Consider the following 19,672-nt stretch of genomic DNA (forward strand, 5'->3'; position numbering starts at 1 on the left):
GACAATTTCACACATGTAAACAATGCATCTTGATCATATTTACCCCTAACTCTCAACCCCATTTTCCTATGCACCCAATATATCCTTTCCCTCCTTATGTCCTCTTCTTTTGTGTTGTTAATAACCCATGAGTCCACTTAGTGCTTCCTGATGGAATGTTGGCTTAATCTTGTGCAGGTCCTATGTGAGTGTGAGTTCATGGGTAAGATAGCCTTGCCATGTCCAGAAGATAGCATTTCACAACACTCCTGGTCCTCAGGCTATTACATTCTTTCTGACTCCTCTCTGGCTATGTTCCCCGAGCCATAGGCAGGGAGAGTTGATATAGATGTTCCATTTTGGGCTAAGCACTCAATAGTTGCTTATTCTCAGCACTTTGACCACTCTGCATTAACTACTAAACACTGCAGACAAAAGCATCTCTGGCCAAAGCTGAAATCAGCACTAATCTATGGGCGTAAACATAAATATTTAGAAGGCACTTTGACAACATGCCCATTTAGCAAAACAACAGTAGTAGATTCCCCACTAGGACCTATGACCTCCTAATCTACAGGCTTTTGACAAAGTTTACAGCACCAGGCATGAATTCCCTTCTGTGGCGCAGGCTTCAAATCAAATCAGGTCACTCCCATTAACGTTCATGGCACTACTGTGTTAGTGACCATATCTTACCTGGCAGGTCAGCAATATGACGTACAGGGTTTGCTACTCAGTCAGATTACTGATGGCTTTCCTTCCTGTTCAGTGCTGTGAAAGCTAGCCTTCAGAGAGGAAGTTTTTAGGTCAGTTCTTCCTGATTTCTCTAAATGTGACAACTAGAGTATGCTGTGTCTTCAACAATGGGATTTTGCCACCTAGTTCTGATGAGCAACCAAGAGCAATGCAAAAGCCTGTGCATTTGGGAGCTCTCTGGGACTCTCTAACCAGTAACAGGTAGGGAGGTATCTGATGCCTGGCATTGAGGTTTTCATTTAATAACCCATGTCTTCTGGGGGAGTATTGTCTACACATGCAGGGTACCTATAAGAATATCTTTAATCTGTCAAAACAGTTTATATTTGAAGGTGGAATTCATTTAACAAAGGAAGTCCCCCTGCTGGCATTCTCTAGTGAAGTCCCATTGTGGATTTCAAACACCAATTGGAATTTCTTTAAAAAAAAAAAACAAAAACAAAACAAAACAAAACAAAAAAAAAACCAGCAACTGTTTGCAGAAACATAACATGGTAGGAGTCTAGTATTTGTACTATTTGTACTCAGAAAGAGTATATCCTTATGAACCAGTCATCCTCTGGTTCAGTTTTCACAGACAAACAGGATGCTTTCTTGTGAATTCTAGAAATAGTCAGCCTGGCTTTGAAAATCAGCTCTGGCCTTTACTAGTTCTATGATCTTGAGCTGACCTCTTGATGGTTCGACAATCTTTGGTTTCTGCGGTGAGGCACAAGTAATGTTAGAACCTTCTGGGAGGCTGTAAGAGATAACACAGATAATTAAGGTAAAAAACAGGGCATACACAGGACCTGGTACATGGTAAATACAGGTCACACATGGGGCTCACACAGGGCACAGTGAAAGGCAAATAAAGGACATAGAAGGCATAGTGCAGAGCATGCACCACACCACACAGGGCACACCCATGTAGGTCACACAGGGCCTCAGCAAGTGCTAATCAACGGCTGCTTTTCCTGTTGCAGTGGCTCTCAGGACAACAATCTCTTTAAGCCTGGGCTGGAATCAGGCAGAATCTTGTACACTCCTCTAGGCACTCAGAAGCTCTGGCTTACATACAGGATGGCCAGGTGACAAGATATGGGAAACTGGGATGTGCAGAGCTTTCTTTTAACAAACTCATACCAATTGCTGGCACGATCATATAAAGGTTTACTTTCACCAATTCTGTTAGCATCTTTATGCTGAGAGTAACCTGAAGTCCTTGCATGCACAACACCCCACCACCACCACACACACACACACCATGCAGCTTTAGTTCAACCACCTAGTTTCTTTTCCTTAATACCCAGTACCATGCCCCAGGCATGAGCACGTGCCTCATACAACTCCATACAACTCAACACAACTCCATCCTCTATGGTGGACACAACCTGCAGCTTAATCTTAGGTAACCACACCCTTCCAACAGTGTCAGGAATGATCTCTGAATTTTGAAAATCCAATGTCTACTTAAAGCTCCTTAAAACCCTTTGCCTATAGCTGCTTAGACGGGAGCCAGGACTGCCACCTCCTAGAAGGCAGCAGCCTGGAGGAATTGCCAACTAGGATCAGTTTGTGGTGCTCAATGTCAGGGAGAAGCTGCCAATCCCAATCTTCCCTCACCCGCACTCATCTTAGCATCTCAGAAGGGACAAACCACCACTGTTCCTCCATTCCAGACACAAGTCAGCTCCCTCTCCCCAAAACAGATAGCCATCAGCTTTTCCTCACAACATCCACTCACCTGAAATTTGATCTGGAGAACAGCCTCCCCACTCAGTGCCATGTTGGATGGGAACATCACTTCCTACCACCCTGACTGGGTCACACCACCATGATCAGCGCAAAATCCCACCCAAGACACTTAGAACCCTAATCCAGAGCCTTGCATGGAGCTACAGTTTTATTCTACTGGACTTAAGTAGATAGAGGGACAGCATCTAAGGCAACCATCTCTCCCCTCCATCCAGGATAGAGACTGAGATTGACTCCCATCCAAAAAAAAAACAGAAGCAGCAGGAGAAGAAGTCACAAGATGAAGTAGAGGATGAGAAATACAGAAACAGAGAAAAAGTAGGAAGATAAGACACATAGTATTTACTGAGGGTCTCTCCAGATGTGCCTGAAGTGCTATAGACTTTGCCATTTCATACCCTGATATGTTCCCTCAAAGATGTCTGCTGATGTTTATAAGTGATCTTTCCAGACCCTGCCACAGATTGCTAGTCAATCCCTTGGCTTCTGTATCTTCCATTATCTAAAGCTCCGACCCTGCCCAAACTTATACCTTCTCTCTAATCAAGTCACTGAAAATAGGCATTGGGGAGATGCCATGAGTCTGCACACTATGCAAGGTTTGGAGGTGCTAACCTCTCAACACCCACTTTTCAGGGACTCAACACATTTACAGAAAGACAAATTAAAGCTGTGCGGTAGAGGCAGAGCTGTGGAAAGGGCAGCCCTGTAATCCAAACTGGCAGTCAGAGACAGCATCCTGGAGGAAGTGATACCTACTTCCCTTTAAGAATATATGGGAGTTTGGAGGTGCACAGCTGTGTACTACTCTACAAGCCCCTGGCCGAGCAACCAGGCTGGGTGAACCATTCTCAAAGACCCTTGTGCCTCCTGCCCTCTATGCTTTCTGGCGTTAGTTAGTGCCCTCCAGGTGCATTCTCCAAACTTTCTCAGATGAGGAATATTTGACTGATGGGAATGGTGGATGCAGGCACAGGTGACATCACAGCTTTGTCTTCTCTATCACTCCATGGTCACCAGGTCAGACTCACAGAACACCTCTCCTACTTCACAGTTCTTTTCTTGCTCTCCAGCAACAGCTGTCCATGATTGTCCTGTGAGAATCACAACTCTGCAAAATTCACTTTCTGTGAGAGAAGTGAACCAGGAAAGACTTCATTAAAGTACCTCCCCCATTCTGCAGCCACTCTTGTATCTTTGCGTCTTTGTCTGCTTGTTTGTTTGCTTGCTTGTTTGCTAGTTTATTTAGATACAGGTCTCCCTACATAGTCCTGGCTGGTCTTGAACTCATGATCCTTGGCCTTCCTCCCCAGTGTTGGGATGACAGGGTACACCTCCATGCTCAGTCTATCATTCTTATTTATTTATAAATTTTTTCATTTGATTTGGTGAGAAGACATACTAGTCATGATTGTAGATAGATAGGCATATAAACAGGATATAGACATAGAACAAAAGCATTGCCCTTAAACCTCAGGACTGATAATACAAGTGCTTTGTAGCTTATTTCCCAGTTCCTTCTGCCATCACCAACCATTAGCTTTCCAAGACAGATCCATGCTGGCATAATTGCCACATAGTAGCCTAGGCTGAAACAGTCTGTAATTTGGAGTCTACCATTGGATAATTTCTATTTTTACTATCACAGACATATACTGCCAGGAATGTCCCTGTGCATACTTTGAGATAACCAGGCACAAGACAAAGCCATTATTCCAAACTGTAGAGAACTTTCACCTTCAACACCATCAGAAGACTTCTGATTCTTGGTTGTTCCCACTGCATGGGTAGGAGAAGCACAGGGTTACTGTTTGGGTGGGAGTTCCACCTCAACCCCTGGCACCCTGGCATACATATACCCAAAGAGTCTGACATGTTCTGGTAGAAGATCCACCTCAATACCCCTCCCCTGTCTCTTTCCCTAAACCCGCCCCTTCAAAGCCTGCCAAACACAGTTCCTCCCCCAGAAAGGCTCAAAACCATTCCCACAGAGTCTATATGCTGCATCCCAGAAAACAGACACGTGGTTCTTCCAGGATCTTGTCCCTGTCTTCTCTCTGCAGGCTGGCTTTACCCATTAAACCAGGGCTTTTCCTAATTTGGTCTGATTTGGATTGCTGCTTTGGCGGAAAGGCCTATCAGGGTGCAAGAAATTGATCAGTTACCATCCTGCTTGCAATCATTCTCCTGGCAGGAAATGAGGCTCTGTGTGTTTCATAGATATGGTCCCCTATTCTCAAGCACCGTTTCTGAATTTCTTCCTGCTTGGTTGTTGGGGTTGTCCTTTAACAAGAAAATATACAGGTAGGGTTTTTCTTTTAGTAGCATCTGTTTGGGTTTGCTTTTCTGTTGTTGTAATAAACACTGTGACCAAAAAGCAACTTGAGGAGAAAACAGTTTATTCATCCTACAGGTTACAGTCCATCATGGAGGGAAGCAAAGGCAGGAACTTGAAGCAGGAACTGCAGGGAAATGCTGCTTACTATCTTGTTCCTGGGCTTGCAATCAGCTTCCTTTCTTATACAATCCACACCTACCTATCTAGAGACAGTTCTGCACATAGTGGGATGATACCCCCACCACACACACACTTAAGAAAATAAACCGAGACATACCCATAAGACAATCTGATGAAATGAAAGCAATTCCTCAACTGAGGTTCCCTCTTCTCGGGCATGTCAAGCTGACAACCAAATCAGCCATTGCAACATGTATTACCCATACAAATTAATAGGTTTTGTCACATTTCACACACATATGCAGTCAAACCTTTCCACACCGAAGTTTTAACTAACACTGGTTATAATTTCAACTAGATCTTGATATCTGATAGAAACAATATCATCCCTTTATTCCATGATTGTTCTATCTTAATACTTCAAGTAAATTTTAGAAGTGATTGGACAAATTCCACAAAATGTTGTACTGGATTTTTTTATTGGAATTGCATGGGATTTATAAATTAGCTATTGGAGGAAGTACCCCACCACAGCTCCCCAGGTATAGCTGTTTATTTCTCTAACTTGGCAGTTGCAGGAGGCAACAGTATTCCTCCTCTGGAAGGTTCTCTTTCCTCCTACCCAGTTGGAGATGAGATCAGATTTTCTCTTCTTCCCAGTGGCTTCCCTGCCTCTTAGAGAAGGGCATTGCTTCTGGCCTCAGTGGGTTTTCTCTTCCTCCCTTTTCTATCCATTCCATCTGCATAGTGCATCAAAAAAACCCTCTCTTGCTACTCACACATCCTTTGCATAGGATAAAGCTTAGCCTGACTTATAAGACTTTCCTTACCCCCCTCCATATTTTTATTCTGTCTTTATTACCACCTCCACTTGCCCCCAAAGCTATCTGCTGCCTCTGCTGTGCAAACATCTTCAGCTTCTGGAATATCCTCACTGAGGCTGCCTACCTAGGAAGTACCCCTCGCCCACTTTCAACTAGCTGATTTCTATTGGCTATCCAACTCTAGAAAGATCTTGGCTCTGAGATCCCCAGCAGGCTGCATCATCCATCCTAATATGGCAATAAAAGAAATGAGTAATGGTGGAAACCAGATGGAGAGTCAATCCAAATACACACTGGTAAGAGGAGCAGATATTCTGTAATCCTATAGTCCATCTCTGGGCCACTGACTAAACTCTTTGAGTTTAGAATTAGAATTAGGGCAGGGTGGCAAAGAGGATGCCTAACTAAGCAGTCTGGGTCAGGGGCTGGTCTCAGTTCCAGTTCTGATTCTCCAGGGTAGCCAGGAGTCTTTACTGCTCAAAGAGAACAAGCTGATTCTCAGGAAGTGATGGCTTCTGACCCAGGATACTTAGTGTCCTCATCAGAGAGTTGGCCTATGTTGCTGGGCTCTATTATTCATGAAATCTAACATGGCTGTGGGATTAGGACAACAGGGACCTATGGGGTCTGGAGTAGGACAGTATAAAAATTGACAGTAAAATGCCTTGGTAACTCATCTCTGCATCTTCAGCTTTTAAGGGGGATGTGACAAATGGGATTCACTGGATTCTAGACTGATACCCTTTGAGTGCCAGTCGTGCCTATGACAGGAAAAAGCACGTAGTAGGCACCATCAGGAGCTGTATCATAAATGGATGAAAACACAGAGGCAATGAGCAGTTGCAAATATAGCTTGGGCATAAAGACACAGGTGTCCTGTCTGAGGAACACTGGAGCTCCAGTTTATTCTCCCAGGCTGGGGGAGGACAGCCACATCTGTGTGCCTGGCTACACCTCCCCCCATTACCTCATTCATCCTTCCTGCCCAGGAGTGGGCTGAGGAGCTCACAGAGAACTGGAGGTGATGTCTGCCTATGGCAGAAGGCATGCATAAAAATGCAAATGCAGGCTCCTTCCCTCGCTCCACTCATACATCCCTCTCAGACAGATAAAAAGGAAAATGTGCCGCTGAGGACAGAGCCCCTCTGGGTAAGAAAGCAATAGCAAAGTGACAAATGCCATGTGGGTTTAAGCAAAGTCCCTCATGGTTACAGACCCACTGGGAAATGAGGCTGACAAATGCACACTCCACCTCCTCCCTACACCCGATTCCTTTGAAATAACTTCGGCCCTGAAAAGAGAGAAAGAAGGAAATAACTCAAAGATTTTAAAAGCAAAGTTTCTGTCTGCAAACCAAATGGGCTGAATTTTTATAGGCTCGTTTGGAAGAGTATGAAAAATCCAGTTGTAGGCAGGAGCCTCTTTCAGGAGGCTGGGAAGAGGAAGAAAGGGACCACCTGAAGACTGGGCTCCTCCACCTTCCTCCCTCCTAGCACTAAGCCCTGCTCTCTGGTCCCTGCTCCTCCCTGGGGCTGCTGCTGAGCTCAGGGCAAGACTTCCTCCTTTGCTCTGCACCAGGGTCTGTGCCAGGCACAATGGAGACACTGGAGGATGACAGTTTCCACACTTCCAGGGACACTCTAGCACATTAAAAGTGCCAGTCATCTTGGCTCCCTGCAGTCTTCACCATGTGCCAGGAGCTGCTCTAAACCCTTACATATATTTTCTCCTTCCATCCTCACAGCTGTTCCAAGGGAGCCCTTCTTACTCCCTCTCATTTACAGATGTGGAAACTGAGGCAAAGAGAACCTTGTACGACATGGAGGTAGAGGATTTAAGCTCTGTCTGGCTTGAAGTCCACCAAAGTAGATGTTACAGGATACTGTCTGCCTCCTCTTTGCTAATGGCTCAGTATTGCCCTTTATTTGAGCCCAGAGACACCCTGGACACCTCCAGTTCTTTGCTGAATGGAGTGATGGATGGTACCATATCTGCTCCTGAGCTCCCAGGGTGCCAAGTGGGTAACTTCAGTGAAGCCCAAAATGTGTCTTGGCTTCACCCTGGTTCTCTCACCTTCTTTTTCTTTGGAAAGCAGGAGAGTGCTTCCTCTGTAAGTGGCGCCTAGCTCTAGACACCTCATGGTTCAACTCTGCAGCCTACTGAGCAGGCAAAAAACATAGCTCAGCAGTGATATTGCCAATGATGGCCACCTGATTTTACCGGACCTCCAAGAGACCACAATCTACATCCCAAGTGACTCATACCTCTGATCACCTGACTGCAAAAGAAACAAAGATCACAGAACATAGTGTCTCCATAAACACCATAAGTAATTTAGTAATTTGCATGGGGGTTAATAATGAGGCACAATAGAAATTGATGTGATCCCTTTTTTACTCATATATATGAGATGGAGTCTTCTATAGCCTAGACTGGCCTCAAACTTGCCATATAGCTAAGGATAACCTTTAGTTCATTATCCTGCCTCTACTTCCTGCCTCAATCTCCTGTGCTGGGATTACAGGCATGCTCCATCATGCCTGACAATTTTTCTTCTACAAACTTCACAGTTAAGACACATTGATGCTTTTGAGAGCTATACACTATCCTGGGTTTCTTCCTTTCCCTCTCAACTGGGAACATTTGCCCTCCTTCCAGTGTGAGCTACAAGCTGAGGTAAGCACCTGCTAGAACCGAGTGACATGCAGGGTGTGAGTGAACCACTGTTCTTTCCTCCTTCTCAAGTCTGCAACAGAAATGAGATAGCATCCAGCCACAGCCTTAGACTCCACTGCCCCCACCCCCTGCCATGGCCCCTAATGAATCTTATTCACTGGGAAAGACAGTGGAATCCCCACATGGCACCTGCTGCTCTAATGAGAACCAGGCTGCATCATTTGGCAGGCATTTGCATGAGAACAGTCTCCATCTGGGAAGATTGCAGGACACCAATGCTGGAGATGCAGTAAGAGGTTGGGAAGAAGCTGTTTGAAGGGCAAACCAACAGTTGGGGATAAGGGGAGGGCTCATCTCCTAGAGAAGAGGAAGGTCTTGACTCTGTCCACCAGGAGCAACATAGCTATAATGGCTTGGGACAGAGTGTCCCCATGACCTCTTGGGAATAGAACTTGCCTCCAAGGGAGGCTCATTGTTGGGTGGCATAGGGCAGCCAGAGCGGAGCCTCCTACCACCATTCACAAAAAGCTGAGATTTCTTGTGACAAGTGACTTCCCTCTTTACAAAGGAAGCTTGAAAAGACAATGCTTTTGTATAGTATTGGTGACAGTGGCCTCAAAGTCAGCAGACCTTATAGAAAGCCTAGTATATGAGTGGTTTGGAACAATCAGTCGCTGTCTCTCTCCTGCACTTGTGATGTGGCACACATAGAAAGAAATGGACCTTTTTTAAGTACTAGGGGTTGAACATAGGGCCTATACATGCTAAGCAAATGTTTTAACACTGAGCCACACACTCCAGGCTGGTGTTCTACCTCTGAGCTCCAGAATCACAGAGAGAGAGGGTGGTGAGTTGCCCAATGAAATGCATACAAAAGAAAAGGCATGGGTGCTGCCCAGAAAGGGGCGAGGCGCTCACCACCGGGGAGCACAGTGTCTGCTTTAGAGGGGGTCTGAAGAGACAGTGGTGGAGTATTTGGGTATCCTAAACCTGCTCCACCACTGGAAAGGTGGAAGGGTAGGGGCTGGTGAAAGGTACTGGGTTATGGTTATGTTGCTTTCTCCTTCGTGGGATACTCTTGCCTCTTTGCTCTTAAATTTACCTCTGTTGAGAGGCCCTACTTGTCAGAGGTTGCAGTCTATCATGTCCAGACAGCTCTCTCAGAGCTTGGTGCAATATGGAGGACCCCTGCCCCCCTTCCCTGTGAGAACTTCCTGCTCTCTACCTAACCTTATTTGGAGAATATCTCTAGGCCCAGATGCATGACTTATCTCAAATGTGGCCCTTGACACAGTTTGCTGCAAAAGCTTCCCCCTGCTGCCCATATGGTAATCAGACATCGTGTTAGGAGCCTTAAGATAGGACTGTGCTGTCACATATGATAACTAGACATTGTAGTAGGAACTTTATGATAGGAGTCTGCTACCTAATGTGAATTAGGTGATGTTCCATCTGCTGTCCCTGTCCTATACATCTCTCTCACTCTGGAATAAAGTTGAGCTGTAACACTGAAGCAGTCTCCTGGAAGGCTTTTTCCGTTGTGTTCATAGGCTGAACAAAGCCCTGCTTATGACTTCTGCTCCCTTTGCCCTCATGGCCCAGTGGCCAACACACCACAGGGAAGGAAAAGAACTTCATATCTCAAAATGGAATGTCTGCTATTTTGTCTGCTAATGAACTTCTGCCTTACTGGAGATAAGAACAGAAATAGTGAATGGTGTTAAAATGTACGTGTTTGTGTATTATGTGTGTGCATGTATGAGACAGAGAGATGAAGGTGTGTATGTGTGTGTGTGTGACACAGAGATAGAGAGGTATTTATGTAAGTATGTGTATATGGTATGTATACACATAGTGTGGGTATGTATGAAATGTGTGTGTGTGAGAAAGAGACAGAGACAGAGAGATGGAAAGATGTGTGTGTGTGTGTGTGATGTGTGTATGTGATATGTATTTTCTGTATGTGTGTGTACATATATGTGTGTGGGATGTGGTATACATTTACATAACATATTCACACATATATATGTTAGTATGGGGATGTATGTGTATGTGCAGTGCATATGTATATCCACGTATGTATTTGTGATGAGGTGTATGTCTTGGTATGTATGTGTGTATATATGTTGTATGTGATATGCACATATGTGCGTATATAGTGTGTGTGTGATATATATGTATGTGGTGTGTGTAGTATATGTATGCAGTATGCTTTCCAATTAAGCCAGCAAGACATGGGGGGTCAAATGTACAGAATGGAGGAGAGGTAAATAAAGAACCACGTGGCAGAACATAGATTGATAGAAACAGGTTAATTTAAGTTATAAGAGCTAGTTGGGGACAAGCCTAAGCTAAAGGTCAAGCTTTCATGATTAATAATGTCTCCATGTCATTATTTTTGGGCTGGTAGTTCAAAGAAAATATGACAAGAAAGTCTAACTACAGTGTGGTGTATGTTGTGGTGCATGTGTGTTGTAGTATATTATTTTAACTAGGCAAACATGTGATACATTTGTTTATGCTGCAGAATATTACTTTAACTGTGTAAAGGTGTGTTCCTTTTATTTATGCTGCATTTGTTTAACAATGTAAGGATGTGTGTTTCATTATGTAAAGATATGTTGCGTTTGTTTCACCTTGCCTGCCTAAGGCACCTGATTGGTCTAATGAAGAGCTGAATGGCCAATAGCTAGACAGGAGAGGGATAGACAAGACTGGCAGGCAGAGAGAATAATAGGAGGAAGAATCTAGGCTGGAGAGGAGGGGAGGGAAGGGGAGGGGAGAGAGGAGAGGAGAGGAGAGGAGAATGAAAGAAGGAGGTGGGAACAAGAAACACACCTGGGATAAGAAGCCAGGCAGATGACTGATAGACAGACAAACATAGAGAAGCAGTGAAAGTAAGATATACAGAAGTAAGAAAAAAAAGGCAATAAGTCCCGAGACAAAAGGTAGATAAAGAGAAACAGGTTAATTTAAGTTAAAAGAGATAGCCAGAAATGTGGCTAAGCTAGGATGAGCATTCAAAACTAATAATAAGTCTGTGTCATGATTTAGGAGCTGTTTGGTGGCCCCCAAAAAGAAGTGTGTATGTGTGTGTGTGTGTGTGTGTGTGTGTGAAGGGGGCAAAGCTGGAATAAGGCCCACTAGAGTAAAGACAGCAATTTAGAAAGCTGTTTGGAAGTGGCTTCAAAGTTCAGAATAAACAAGCTTTGGTTGGAAGCATTTGCAGTAGCAGAGAAGGGGAGAGCAAATGAGCACTAACACAGCTCTGGTATTCCAGAATGCAACAGCACTGAGAGTGGGTGAGCAGAGTGAATAGCAGAATTCCATTTTACAGAAAAATGTCAATGCCCAGGGTCCAGGGTGATGCACTCAGGGGCAAACCTGGTGCCATCAATCTCTCAGCAGCAACTATAGGGAGCCCCCTTAGCATGGCCAATGAACTACCAGGTGGTACCATCAGTGCTGCTGATGCAAACACAAAGTATCGATTATCACCCCATGGGAGGGCTGACACACTCATCTCTAGGTGCTGAGGCTGTGGTGGCAACTACTAAATTGTGTTTATGGGAATAATTTTGCCCCAAGGGGTCATAATTCACCATTGATGAATAACCAATCAATCTACCTGCTTTGCACATCACAAAACCTACAGATCCGTCCACAGGAAGAAGAGAGGGGGAAAGACGATGTGTGCACTAGGAAGAGATGACAGGAGAGCAGACTAATGCAAGCACTTAGGCTGGTCGTTACATAAGCATTGACTTTTTTATTATTATTTAAGGGAAACATTTTGTGTGATAATGCTGAGTCAATTAAAGTGAAAAGTGGGGGAGGTCGGTGCAACTTGTAGACTTGGCTCGAAAGGACTGTGTAGGAAGGAGGGCCCAGCAGAGCCTCTCTGTGCAGGCCTCTTTATCCCAAAGTCTGCAACTTGCACACCAGCAATAGAGTCTAACAGGAAACCTAAGCCTTACTGAGACACAATACCTCAGGGTTCTTAAGGCTACCTGTCAGGTTGAAAACTGAAACAGTTGCTCCCAACACAGAAATGTGCCAAGTCCCAGGGATCTGGACTTGAAGTATTTGTGCCATTCTGGAGCACAGATGAGGCTGAGTTGTGGGAGGTGGTATGAGTTATGAAGTGGGGGTGGGGGAGCAGGGGAGTTGGGAGTGTGGGGATGAGAGGGTGGTGCTCTGGAGAGATTAGGCTGAACTCTCCAGCAAGACTCAGATCCCCTATTTCATCAAGGGATCTGCAGCCCTGACTCCCTAGAATGAGTCAAGCATTCTACTATTCAAAGTCACAAGCTTCCCTCAGGTCACACCCAGCTCCCTGGTCCCCTCTGGCATCTCAGATCCAGAGGGTGAGGTCTCTAGGGACCCTAAGCAATTTTACCAGTTTTCATAATGTTCTTCTAAGGACCTTTGCAAATCAACCCTGGCAAATCCTTCTCCTGCAGACAATCCTGGCCTGGAAGTCTGAGCCTTCTGAAATGCCACCCCTTCTCAGCACATGAAGGACCATGTTGCCTCTGTTCCCAGCAATCATCAGCGGCCCACATGGGACTAATCTAAAGCACTTCACTTCAGGGCTTCTTCACTGAGCTCAGCCTCAGCTCATTTGTGTGACCAACCTAACAGAGTGGGCTGGAGGAGGCTGGAACCTTGCCAGCTGGCTCTCAGGTCTGGTCCTAGTGGCCTACATGTTCCACTCAGTAGATCAGAAGCTGGCAGCAATCCCTATCCCTGGGTCTTAGCTCATATTAAAGACACATTTCCCAGCTAAGGAACTGATCTCTCTTCTCCAGAGCCAACAAAGATGTTCGTATCACCCCAATGGCCTACTCCCAGCCACCTGGTCACCATGGCAGCGCAGAGATGAACAAACAAAGGATGGAATCTAGAGTGCTTTAAAGCACAGGACTTGGAGTTGCTATGTTGAAGCCTCCAGTCTCCCAAAGCTGACACCTCTTGTGTTTCTCCACTCAGAACATTTGAATGTGTTGCTCAGAGGGTGATGCTCACCACTGTCCGAATTACATGAAGGCAAACAGCTTGCCACAAACAATTCTTTCCTGGATGTCTTGTTCTTCCCCCTTTACTGTTTCCCACCCAATTCATTTTCTCTGTTGAGGCTAAACCTGATTCTAGAATGGGTCTAGAACTCACCTTCCTAAATAGCTCCCCCACCCCTACCCCGTGTGTGTGTGTGTGTGTGTGTGTGTGTGTGTGTGTGTGTGTCCCCTTCAGATTGATTTCAGTACATATCATCAAGAACATCCACAGCACTGGTTCCATTAGCAAACAGTTAAAGGTGACATATTGTGTTTAAATAGTCTCCTGGGGAGTGACAGATGCCTGCCTGGGTGAGGTAAACAGGGAAACTGCACCCAGAGGACAAAAGAGGCCAGGCCCTACTGCTGGAGCAACACTAATGAGCCTTAAGGCCTCTGCACAGGAGGACTTGACCTCCCCAGGGTGCATTGGGGACTAGAAAATACTAGTTGGCTGCTCTTGGGGCAGAAAGCAGGGGCTTGAGGTGCGTCCAGAGAAGCCAGCCCACTGGCATGTGTCTCGGGGGCTGCTCACCATGCTGTGACAGCAGTAGAGACAGCTGGGAGGTGACACAGTCAACACTTTTCTAGTTAATTAACTAAATACATACTGTCTGTAGCCTCCGTGTGAGTAGGTTTTCGGATGAAAAGTGCCAATTTTCTTACATTTTTATGTCCAAACTACTTTCCTTGGTGGCTCTTATTTGCCTTTTCTCATCTGTTAAGTGGAGTAAATTTGTGGCTTAGCTGAAAGGCTCAGAGTGACAGGGACATGGAACCATGGATTTAGACAAATGATAGTTTCTGGTTTCTGGAGACCTACCTCTCTACTTTTTCCAGCACTTGAGAAGCAGGCGGGTCTGCAGGACAGACTCACTGCTGTTTCTGCATGGATCATGTGTTTATCAGATACACATTCCTTAAAGCCTGCTTAATGCTTAAAAGTAATGTACTTTAGGGCCAGGGAGGTGGCTCAGAGGGTTAAGACACTTGCCACTAAGCCTGACTGAGTTCAACCCTTACACGCCCTATATGGTAAAAGGCCTCCTGACCAACCCTCCTCCAGCACACACTAGATTAAATAAATGCCATTTTCACTTTTCTTTTGTGGCTCCTGGTGAAGTCTAGTACACTCCAGTGGATACTCAGGAGTAGATGGGCAGCACAAATTAGACTCAGTGGGTTACTAGTTTATAAGTGAACATGATATTTGTGGGGTAGGAAGGTACAGGTATGTCTGGGAGCAGTCAGAGCAGTAATGAGGGGAATGAACATGCTAAAAATATATTGTATGAAATTCTCAAAGAATTAATAAAAATACTTTTTTTAAAAGCAGTCACACACCTTGGATTTTGTGTTTTTTCAGAATTCCTGTTAAAATTCTCAGTATGTTATTAAGAGGTGGGACTTTGGGGAGGGTGGGATTCCTGTCTGTATTAGTTACTTCTGTGTTGCTCTGACCAAAGCACCAGACAGAAGGGAGGAAAGATGTATTCTGGTTCCTGGTGTCAGACATTTCTGTCCGGTTTCTTGGCCTCAAGAGCTTGTTGTGTAACAGTTTCCTCCAAGATTGAAACATTCCATCCTGCAGGAAGCTCCTTAAATCAGATGGGAAATCACTCAAAGTAACTTTCAGGAAGTTCCTGAAACTAACCAGATTCGCTAGGCCCCTTGTCTTAGTTCCAGTTTTATTGCTGTGAAGATATACCACCACCATAGCAATGCTTATAAAGGAAACATTTCACTGGAGCTGGATTACAGCTCAGAGGTTTATTCCATTACTGTCATAGCAGCATGCAGGCAGACATGGTATTTGAGAGGAAGCTGAGAATTCTACATCTGGATCTGCAGGCAGCGGGAACTGACTGTGACACACTTTCTCCAACAAGGCCACACCTCCTAATAGTGGTACTCCCTATGGACCTATATAGGGGCCATTTTTATTCAAACTACCATACCCTTCCTCCCAGAGTAAGCACTAAAGATGGCTTAGGGTCGCTTTCAGACAAGCCAGGCTGCAAAGAAGACTCTGAGACCAGACCAGCTGCCTGGAAGAGGTTGAGACCAACTGAGTCCCTTGGAAAGGGCACTTTACAACCTGTTGTGTTACTTGCAGGTTGTTCGTTGTATTTCAGGTTCCCAGCTTTTATGAGCTGTCACTCAAACTGGGGTAAACTTTGGGGGTGCAGTTATATTTGAGTCATATCTGTTCCTGTAAGTAACTGCTCACCCATATTCCTGCAAGTAACCTCAATAAGACTCATTGAACAAATGGACCACCAAGCTGGACATTGGTGGTATCCATACTTCGGTCTATTGCAGTCTCCCTATCTGGGGTAAATAAAAATGTGTGTTGGGTCTCCTCAGGAAAAGTTTTGGCACGCAACACTTGGACAGAACATGATGGTGGGGAGCCTGTGGTAGAAGAGAGTCATGGGAGTCAGGAAGCAGAGAAACAGAAGTGTCAATGCCTGCTAGCATTCTTCTTTTACTCTTTTGTTCTATCTAAGCCCAAAGCCCATGAAATGCTGCCTCCCCTCCCCCATTTAGGGAGGGTCCTTTCCCATCAGTCAATCCTCCCTGGAAACATCCTTAACAGTTACTCTAAGAGGTGTGACTTACCAATCTCCCAGGTGATTCTAAAACAACTCAAGTTGATTGTTATGGTGTGAATTTGAAAATTACTCCCAGGCTAAGGTTTTTAATAATTGGTTCCACTTCTTTGGAGGCTATGTATCCTTTAGATATAGGAGGTGAGGCATCAATGGTGGAATGGGTCAAATGCCCAGGAATTTGAAGGCGATACCTGCCTCTGGTTCCAGTGTGCATTCTCTGCTTACTGATTCATACCATGTGAAAACCCTGCCGGCTCCCACTCCCACCACTGCTCTGTCCTTGCCGCTCTGGGATGAAGCCTTGATAAAACCGTCCTGTAAATAGTTTCTCTGGGTATTTTAGTCTTAGTGGCACAAACTGTTATGGATCTGGAGTCACTCAGAGATTCACCATGACCATGGATATGTCTTAAGAAGAAGTCTGGCTGGGCAGTGGTTGGTGCACGCCTTTAATCCCAGCACTTGGGAGGCAGGGCCAGGCAGATCTCTGTGAGTTCAAGGCCAGCCTGGTCTACAAAGTGAGATCCAGGGCATGCACCAAAAGTATACAAAGAAACCCTGTCTTGAAAAACCAAAAAAAGAAAGAAAGAAAGAAAGAAAGAAAGAAGTCTGTATTTAGATAATGGCACCAGGCACCTAGCACCAGAAATAAACACGAGAGTGCTCCCAAGATGCAGCACCCAGTCACATCAGCCCAGGGCTTATAAATGCAAACCCCACAAAGTTACTGTTCAGGGATGGGTTAGCTCATATGCTGTCTTTTTGTAAGAAGGACTTGATTTTGTAAACAGATGTTTGCAGCCCTCCTTGGTTATCTTGAGTAAACAAGCAGTTTTTACAAAAGCAGAAATAGCAGTTACTCTTATGACCCATGCAAGAGCAGCAAATTTTACAAAATTTTTCACAATGTCTGCTAGGGTACAGCCTGTACAAGTTAGGAGCTTACATGCTAGAGACATTTTTTTTTTTTTTTTTTTTTGCTTTTTTGTCTCTCAAACATAATAGTTTAAAGTTTAAGTGATGTTAACCAGCATAAAATGTAAGCAACAAATCAATAGTGAAGATTCCCTTACCACCACAGAGACCCCTTCTGACGAGCAAGGCACGATATGAAACATGAACACACATCACTTTAGCAGCTGCTGGCACCTTGCCATGTCACTTCCCAGTGTCCAGAACTACTGGCCACTAGACTGGGTTTAGAATCACCCAGTAAACACATCTTGGGAATGTCTGTGAGGTTTAACTGAGGATAGAAGTGCCCCATGCCTGTGGGTATCTCCACCCTGAACTGACTACAAAGTAACAAATGAGAATGAACAGGCCAGCCTTCGTTTCTTTCATCTTCCTAACCAGATACAGTACGACCTGCCACCCCAGGCAGAGCTGCTCCTGCCACTCTGCCTTGCTTTCCACAGTCTAAGTAAACTTCCCCTTCCTAAAGTTGCCTTTGTTGAGTGTTGTCACAGCCATGAGACAAGTAACAAACAAACCGCCTAGAGTGTTTGTTACATCCGTCCAGAGAGTGTTACTACACTGCTGAGAGGGCCTGACTGCAGGAAGCGTGTGACACATGGTGCTCACTAAGGGAATATGGTGGCCTTTCTTGCCCTGTTCCGTGTCCTGCTCCAGGAGTCTGACCTTGTAGGACCCCTTCACCAGAGCCTCCTTACTGGTTAACTTTGACTCCCCACCAGGCCACAGGAGTATCCCAAGGCAGAAAAACTGTGATCAACCAAGCCAGTCAGGTGAACTGAGATGATTGATGCCCCAGTCTCATTGGTCAGATAAAGACACCAACCCTTCTGAAGGGAAAAGGGGGGTTCAGGATTAGGCCCAGAATTACCAGATTCCACTCTCTGCCTGTCATTTTCCAGCACTCATCCTCAAAAAGGGACTTGTTGCTGCAAAACTGCCAGGCATTCTGAGAATGTTTTGTTTCCCTCTGTCCCCCACCAGAAGCTATGCTTTTTTGATATCTACAGCAATCAGGGTCCAAGTTCCACTCTTCTCGGGTGTCAGGATTTGAATGACACTGACTACATACAGCTCAAACCTAAATCTGGGACTGTAAATGACGTAATGAGGAGGCTGGGACCCGGCTATGAGTAAACAGAAGTAGCAGAAGCTGAAGGGATAACATTTTAAGAGAAAAACTGGGGGCTAGAGAGAACACTTGCTGCCCTTGCAGGGGATCCATATGCAGGTCCTAATACCCACATGGTGGCTCACAACCACCCTTAACTCCAGTTCCAGGGAGTCCAATGCCCTCTTCTGATCTCCAAAGGGATTTCTAGAGGAAGCATGCAATCCCCAGGGTGCAGTTGCTGGGCCAAGTGAGGGTTGACAGAAAGCACTCTGTCCATTTTGTATCTTCAGAAAGTAGGGAAAAAGAGGGAGGAAGCTGAATCTGGTTTTGCAGTCTATGGGGAGGACCAGGCCATTAAGACATGTGCAGAGTTGAGATCCAAACTCTGGGGAGGCAGGTGTCAGAATGTTGTGCAAGAGATGTCAACCCTTTCTGGAAAGATGCCTGAGACAGTGGCAGGAGCCGCTATGTATCCAAGATGAAGACATTCTCATTCCAAACATCTGGTCAGCATTGAACAAGAGCCCAGTGTGTGTTCAGAGAAGAAGGTTATAATCCAGCTTTAACTCTAATCTATGTGTGACCATGAGCTACTATTCCCAGATTAGATCTTCAGTGCTTCTTCCTATGAGTGCAGAATAACAGCCTGCTCTGCAGGGCCCTAAACTCTGTCTATACTCTAACACCCCCAGACCCTACAGTCCACTGGCAATTGATGAGAGAGCCCTCTCCATCAGTTTAAAGCTTCCCAGAGTCTGGTACAGTTGAAGGTAGAGGTACGCACCCGACTCTGGACCCCTTTCCTTGGCTTAGGCTTCATTTTTGAGCTTGGTTTTTACCTTTTAGCTTCACTCAAAAGCCCTGGTACCAGGCCCCGAGTCTTCTCAGGCTGCTAGCCTTGATCCCTTTGGAATGAACAACTGGATCTTCCTCGTTCAGTCCTCCCTGAATCCTGAGACACTCTGTACTACAGGTTTAGGACCTTCTTCTGTTTCTCACTCATGGGAACAGTGTCATCCATACCTTTTGCCCCTCCCCCTAGCCTCTCCCCCTTCCCCACCTCCCCATACCTCTTAGAAAACCTCCAGCCTCTCCACCTGGCACCTGACCTGAAGGGCCTCAAATTTATTCACTTTTGCAATCAAATCTGGCCTTAAAATTCCTTAGATAATCAATCCAAATGTGGCCGACTAGTAGCACCCAAGATCTCAATATTATTCGAGATCTTTACAAATATTGCAAGTGATCCAGAAGAACTGAAAGAGATTCCCCATTTCTGTTTTCTCTTTTTCTCCACTGAAAGGTATTTATTTTTGTTTGTTGCAAAGTATGAGCCAGAGCAGGACCTAGAAGGATGGGGAGAAAGAAAAGGAGGAGGCTAGTTGGAGAGTGCACAAATCCAGAACATACCATTCGCTGGTTTCCCCTGCAGCATCCTCTCCTAAGGTACATAAGGATCATTTGTTTCCAAATTTTAGAGT

This window comes from Peromyscus leucopus, chromosome 1 (genome assembly GCF_004664715.2).
Source record: "Peromyscus leucopus breed LL Stock chromosome 1, UCI_PerLeu_2.1, whole genome shotgun sequence".
Classification (NCBI taxonomy): domain Eukaryota; kingdom Metazoa; phylum Chordata; class Mammalia; order Rodentia; family Cricetidae; genus Peromyscus; species Peromyscus leucopus.